The following is a 7,554-nucleotide window of genomic DNA, read 5'->3' as shown; positions in this document are numbered from 1 at the left end:
AAAAAAATTTAATTTACGACCTTCAACTATTTTTCAATTATAAACAATTACTAAAAATACAATTGTAGATTTTTATAAGAAATGATACTAATATACTATCTAGTATTTACTTTTATACATCTTGTCTATCCACACAAAACTCTCAATTAACATTTTAATTAGAAAATTTGCTTGGTGAAACAAATATCCATATATTTAGTAATACTCTACGTAATATGAAATCCAAGATATTTTGATGCTCGACTTAGATAATATATATACAATACTATTGGAAGATTAACTACTTTGGTTTAGTTGTGATTTCTAAAATTTTTATTTTTGTTTTTATTATTTTTTAATTTGTTAAAAAACAACATTTTTACTTGCATAATTGACACATGGTCAGAACCTATTTATATTTACAAATGCAGCTTACAATTTATAACATATCAAGTGTATCTAAAACTAGGAAAAAAAATTGTTGTTACGCTCTTGATGTTAAAAAAAATTGCCTTTCCCTATTAAAAGCATTATTTCAATAAATAGTTTTGAAGAAGATTAATTTGACAAATAATATTTTAAAATACTATACTAATATAAATTTTTTTTAAAAGAACATTTAAAACAATCCATAAAATCAGGATAATCATAAAATGAATGACAAATTTTTTAATTATTAAAAGAATATAAATGAAGGTAAAGTATTAAATTTTTCATTTTTTTTTCAGTAAAAAAATAAACATTAAATTAAGAAGAAGAAAAATAATTAGTTGACGTGAAAATAAATATTAATTATTTCAGGAGGTAGGTAGAAAATTTTAATAATAATAAATTGTTATTAAATTAAAAAATATTATTGTTTTGGTCGAGTATTCTAAGCTCGACCGAGAAAATCAAATTAAAAAAAAAAACTGAGAAAGAAAATCAAAACAATCAAAACAGCAGTATTTTAATAAATAGTTTTAGAACTACTCTATTTTAATAAATAGTTTGAAAATCGATGGTATTCCTCCGATTTTTCCCCTTTTAACCCTCTCCAAATTGATAAATTTGTTGAATTTGGTTTGATATTCACTGATTTCGAGGAGCTCTTGAAGGTATCTTTCTTATGTTTGAAATAATACAGTAATAACAATCACATTGCAGGTAAACCTTGGAACGTGGCTTTTTTTTTTTGGTATCATAAAGTTATTGGAACTTGAAAGAAGGACAATAGTATCAGGAAAAACCACGTGCTGCTATCTCCATCCATTAACAATGTTCTTGGTGTTTGATATATAATATTAAAATATATGATAAAATATTATATATATTCTCTGCACTCTCTTGATCTAACGTTATATTTACCGTAAAAATTGATATATTTCCTCAAGATATTTAATTGATACCAAATGCATAAGGGGTTCTTAAAAAAAACAGAAAAATAATGCACTCAAGTTAGTTGTTAGGTCTATAAATAGAGAGAGTTAAAAGATCACGGAGATCCAGTCAAGAGAGAGAGAGAAAGCAAAGAAAGAGAGAAAAAAAAAATGGAGTGGAAAAAAGTTGCTTTAGTTGCAGTAATGGGGATGTTGGTTATGGCTACTTTTACAGAGTCGGTCGGTTTGGGGGTGGATGAGGAGATCATTCAATTAGTTTCGGACGGAGTGAATGAGTACTCACAAAATATTGGAAAGAAAAATGTAGGCTGCCCTCGAATCCTTATGAAGTGTAAAACCGATCGCGATTGCTTAACTGGCTGCACTTGCAAACGGAACGGCTATTGTGGTTGACTCTTGGCTGTGTCGTCTCGTATCAGCTTCTACGGTGTCTTTGTTAGTGTGTTTTCTATTTTGTGATAATAATAACGCATGGTTGTTGTGTGTCTTTGTCATAGATCACTTTACACTCGTATCTATGAGTTAGTGTGATCATATCCGTGGCAATATGTGATATCCCATCTAGCTGTTTCGTGTAATATTATTATGTTTTCTATGTCACTATGGTCTTTCAGGATATCTTCACCATCTTCTTTCATGAATTTAAAGTTTCATTTTTCTAACCATTAAACACTCAAATATGAAAAATCTGTAAGAAATTGAAATTTATTCATCTTGAAGAGTGTAGCTTCAAGAATAAAGAAAATTTCCCCTTTCCGCGGATGTAGGTCGTCGATTGCCGAACCACGTACATTTCCTTGTTCATATTCTTCTTCTTTTTTACTTCCTTTATTTGCATGTGTACGTATTACCTCCTTCAAATTTGTGCAATTCATAGTGAAGCTTGAGAGGTTTCTTTGAAGAGAGTAAAGTAGAGAGAGATCAATTTTCCTTTCTTTTCGTTTCTGTAAATTCAAAAGAAGAAACGCAAGAAAATTTGTACTTACCACGTGTGTAATTCCTAGGCAGAAAACGTGAACTCACCTCCTCGAAGCATTCCCACCTACCTCAACTTCATGGATCATCAATTGTTTCTCCATTATTGGGGCTGCAAATCAGTAAAAGTAAGCCCAACATAAATTTATTAGAAACCAACTTATATTATGTTTGAAATCCAACCCAAACACACCCTACATACGAAAGAGGGCAATATATTGTAACCGGCAGCGTTTGAAGGAATATTAATTAAGAATCTAGTAATATTAAGAACAAATTGCAAATATAGAGCCTTTTTGTTAACAACGTGATTTGCTTTATATAAGTTCGACAATAATGTGTTGTTAGGACTCAATTTCCTTTTGTATTTAGGAATATCTGTCTTTTAAAATTTTAAATGTCAGGAAAGAGAAGAAAAGAAGCTAGAATTTATATATATGTTCTTATTTAGTTATAGTAGAGGGATGAAATAACAGAGAAGAGGATGTGTGGAATAATGGAAGGGGAAGCTCGTGGGTTGGGAAGGAATATATGAAAAAGTTTCATTGTATTTTACAGAGATTTCAAGCTTGAATTGATTTGAATCAATGTTTTTGTTGGCCAAGCAACTTATCAGTACGTCCACTGGTGGAAACATGGATTATTTGGGTAAGTAATTATTGAGTTTGACTGGGAAATGTTGAAGAAATAAGGTTTCAATAATGGTGACCGTTGCAGTCTCTCCAACTTAAATAGTCTGTTATTTACTGTGACCCAATAATTTAGACTCCAATAGTCAGTGTTAGTGATCTAAAGCAAACTATTTTAGTTTTGATTGTTGCAAAAGTATAATTACTCTACCTTCCACTTCAAAATTAGCAGGTTAAATTGGGGTAAAGAGATAAATGGCTTCCACGAGTTAGGATTCAATTCCTTCGAGAAAGATAACTTCAAATAAGGAGTATTCTTATAAATTTAGAGGGAGTCTAAATTCTTCACCATTAATACCCATATACTAAATTAGGAAGAGATTAGGTTCTAAAGGGAGGCTCGTATCTAGGAAGAGTCTAGATGTTCACGAGTTATATCTTTATGGTTATTACTATAATCTTGAGTGTATACAAATAAGTATAATATTGCAAGTGGTAGGCTTTCTTGAACTTTTACCTTCTATATTCATGGCAGGTATGATAATATTTTACCAAAATCCTTTCACATGCGTAGTCCATAAAGCTCTTCAAAAGTAAATAAATTTGTAAATACCATTGCACTTGCTAATATTATGAGGTTGGACACAATAGTCGATACACATAATTCCAAACTGGTCACTTCTTAAAGGTACTAGATCTATTATTTACAAGTCCCTAGCAATTATTGTTATTTATTTAGTTGACTTTGAGGATAAGAATTAGGTGTGGTTTACAAGATGATCTATTAAAATTAAATAAAATATGTATTGGGATACATATATTATTCAAACGTGATAAATATACAAATGAATTAATCAAGCTTTCGCCTGTTACATTTTTGGTTATAAATAGAGAAGGCAAATACAAAGCATAGAATTGGAGGAAGAGGATAGAAAAAGAGAGGAAAGGAAAAAGGAAAATAGTAAGAAAATTATGAAGAGCATGAATAAGAACATGGGTGCCGAGGCCACGATGATGGTGATGATGCTTCTGATTGCTACCGTCGTCGAATCAGCTGCCTCTCCTACCGAGAAGGCGATGATCGAACTTGTCACCGACCACCATGCTGCCAGTTCTTTCCCACGCAAAATGATGAGAAATGGGAAAGGAAATGGAGTTTGTCCCATAAGGGGTTGGCCGTGCATTCCTGCGTTCGGCTGTGGCCCTTTGTCCGGCGTTTGTGCTTGCTACACTTCTGGATATTGTGGAGATTACGTCGGTTGAAGTTGCACATTTTTTTTTGGTTTCTTTTTCGTTAGTCTTTCCTGTTTCGATGTTTTTCCAAAATAAATCTCTCTTTTATGTGAGATTTACTATGATAAATTTATGTAACAAAATCTTATGTTGTTAGATGCACAAAAAGGGAGGACGAGTACATTATCTTTTCTTTTCATCGCTTTCTAATAATATCAAAGTTTTAACAATCTTCAAGAAAAGTTTTGCATGGGTAGTAAAATAATTAAATTAAATCATGATCATGATCATTAGTGAGTTTGAAGTCATATAACAACTTTTTATTAGGGTTAGTTAACCATTAATTGTCTCCCCAACTTAAATAGTCGGACACTCATATACTGAAATACTTTATACTACAATAATATGTGTTATGTTAGAGATGTAACACAAACTATTGTTGTCTCGATTTGTACAAAGTTATAATTACTTTACCCTTTAATCTACAAAAGCATGTGTAACGTATCTTTTTTAAGTTAAGTATATTTTTCTATACTAAAATTGGAGCAAAGTGATGATAAATCGTTTTTACACAGAATTGGGATTCAATTTCTTCTGAGAAAGATAACTTCAAATATGGACTCTTGTAAGTTTAGGGGTCTATATTTTTGCCACTAATAGTCATATACTAAGGACGAGCCTAAGTTTTAAAGAGAGGAAGGCTTGTATCTAGAGGGAGTCTAGATGTTCACTAAGTTAACTTTGCGGTTAATTAATTATCATTGTAATCTTGAATGTATACAGATATGTACAACATTGTAAACGCTTGGAATGTGATAATTTTACCAAAATCTTAGATCCACGTCCTCTAGAAATCACTTCAAATGTAAATAAATTTGTAAATATCATTGCACGTGCTATTATATAATAAGAGGTACTTGGACACAATAGTTGATACATAATTTCAAACTGATCGTCACTTCTTAAGGTACTAAGATCTATTATTTAAAGGTCTCTTGCAATTATTGTTATTTATTTTAGTTGACTTTGAGGATAAGAACTAGGAGTGGTTTAAAAGATGATCTATTAAATATGTATTGGGATAAGATAGGACTAGGATATTCTTCAATCTCGACCTTATAATAATTATACATTATTCAAACGTGATAAATATACAAATGGATTAATCAAGCTCGCCTTTCACATTTTTGGTTATAAATAGAAGGCAGATACAAAGCATAGAATTGGAGGAAGAGAATAGAAAGAGAGGAAGGAGAAAAGAAAATAGGAAGAAAATGAAGAGCATGAATAGGAACATTGGTGCGGCGGCCACGATGATGGTGATGATGCTTCTGATTGCTACCGTCGTTGAATCAGCCTCTCCTACCGAGAAGATGATCAAACTTGTCACCGACCACCATGCTGCCGGTTCTTTCCCACGCAAAATGATGAGAAATGGGAAAGGGAATGGAGTTTGTCCCATAACAGGTTGGCCGTGCAATCCTGCGTATGGCTGTGGCCCTTTCTCCGACAGCTGTGCTTGCTACACTGCTGGACATTGTGGAGATTTCGTTGGTTGAAGCTGCATGCACATTTGTGTTGTATCTTTCTCCCTTAGTCTTTCCTCTTTCTATATGTTTCGCCAAAATAAATCTCTCTCTCTTTTGTGAGATTCATTATGATAAAATTATGTATAACAAAATCTTATATGTTCTTCGATACACACAAAATGGGAGGAGGATATTATCTTTTCTTTTCATTGCTTTCTAAAGTCTAATCCCATGAGTTATGTCTAGAGGTTAATTTATTTACAGATGTAACAAAAATTTACTTTTTATATAGATAATGTTAGATTATATTCAGACAAACATCAATAAATTTATTGATAGATGTTTGTTTGAATTTTCTGTCTTTTGGACAAAAAGTAAATTTTTTAATATTTAGAAAATAATAAATATTTTCAAATAGTTTGGTAATGGAGGAGGACAGAATTGTCATTTTTCTTAATTTAATTAAATTCAAATTTTGCTGATGCATAACACACAGTATTTATAATTACATATTAAATTCTGTATATTTCAAACGTGTGGGTAAGACTTATCCATTAATTTTCTTTTTATAAATGTTTGTATATATATTTGGTGATGTTTATTTTCCTCCTTTGTCTAATTAAAAAAAAAAGTTTTTTCAAAAATAATAATTAAGAAAAAACAAAGGTTCGAAGATAAAACTATTTTAAAAAATCTATTACACTATTTTTTTATTGAAGTATTGTAAATAAATATTTTGACAATTTCCCTAAAAAAATATCTTTTAGTCTTTTCTTTAGAAAGTACTCTGTTTTTCTTTTTCTTTTTTCCTTGAAAAATTGCATTAGAGAACAAAAATATTTTTAAAAAAACACTCATAGCACATTTTTTTTTCCATATTGCAAAACTTAAAAAACTGTCCACTCAACCTAAAACTCTATTACATTATTTCTGTAAATTTTGTAGAAAATCCAAAATTGTCTTCATAAACAAACAGTTCTATTATTATTTTTTTAAAAAAAAATTCTACTATGTCCATTTTATTATATATATTTGAAGACAACTCCGTACGAAGTTGCTATTAGAAAATTTGAAATTTTAAAGCTTAAATAATACATGAATAAAATAATAAGAAAACATATTAATTATTTGTTGAACAGAGAGGTCGTAGTCGAGACTGATCGATTAGGTTGGAAACATAAACCTTCCCGACCGCCGATGAGGCCAAGTTCTATTTTGCTTACAAAAGTGACCATATAAATACAAAGTCAAATATAGAAACAAAAAAGACAACAACAAACCAAAATTTATCTAAACATTTTAATTTATTTTATTATATTTAAAAGTATCTAAAAAATTACGTAACGAATTTAATATAATCTTCTTTTTCTTTTCTTTTTCTTTTTTTTTTTTGCAAAAATAAAAAATTGAAACTCCAGTATATCTATACATATATGTATATATATATGTATATATATATATGTATATATATATATATATATATATATGGTGATAAAAACATTTGCCAAACGTTGTAATATTATATGTATTTATATATGTGGATGATAAAAACATTTACCAAACGTTATCAAGAATGTTGACAAACAGACAGCAAGTTGTATCCTGGAGTACAAGATATACCATCATTAATACATAGAGAAACGAGGGGGCTTTTTCTTTACTCTTTTTTGTTTTTCAAATTATTTTTTAACTGACGTTTAAGTCATCTTCATTTATATTGAGTCAGACGACCTAGTTCGATCCTAAAAGGTATATGGACTAAAACTAACCCCAACCTTCTATATTCGGATTTTATGACCCAATTATTTAATTTAGCTCATCGATCAAGGA

At 30.1% G+C, this 7,554-nt stretch overlaps 1 long non-coding RNA gene across 1 annotated transcript; it reads left to right on the top strand.

Moving 5' to 3' along the window:
* Positions 1-1,349: 1,349 nt before the first annotated feature.
* On the top strand, positions 1,350-4,394 carry LOC103494809 (uncharacterized). The gene is made up of 2 exons (XR_007822322.1): positions 1,350-2,145; positions 3,854-4,394. It is a non-coding gene; the product is annotated as an uncharacterized LOC103494809 (long non-coding RNA).
* The last annotated feature ends 3,160 nt before the right edge of the window (positions 4,395-7,554 follow it).

This window comes from Cucumis melo, chromosome 7, assembly GCF_025177605.1.
Source record: "Cucumis melo cultivar AY chromosome 7, USDA_Cmelo_AY_1.0, whole genome shotgun sequence".
NCBI lineage: Eukaryota > Viridiplantae > Streptophyta > Magnoliopsida > Cucurbitales > Cucurbitaceae > Cucumis > Cucumis melo.
This window is presented reverse-complemented; position numbering and strand designations above follow the sequence as displayed.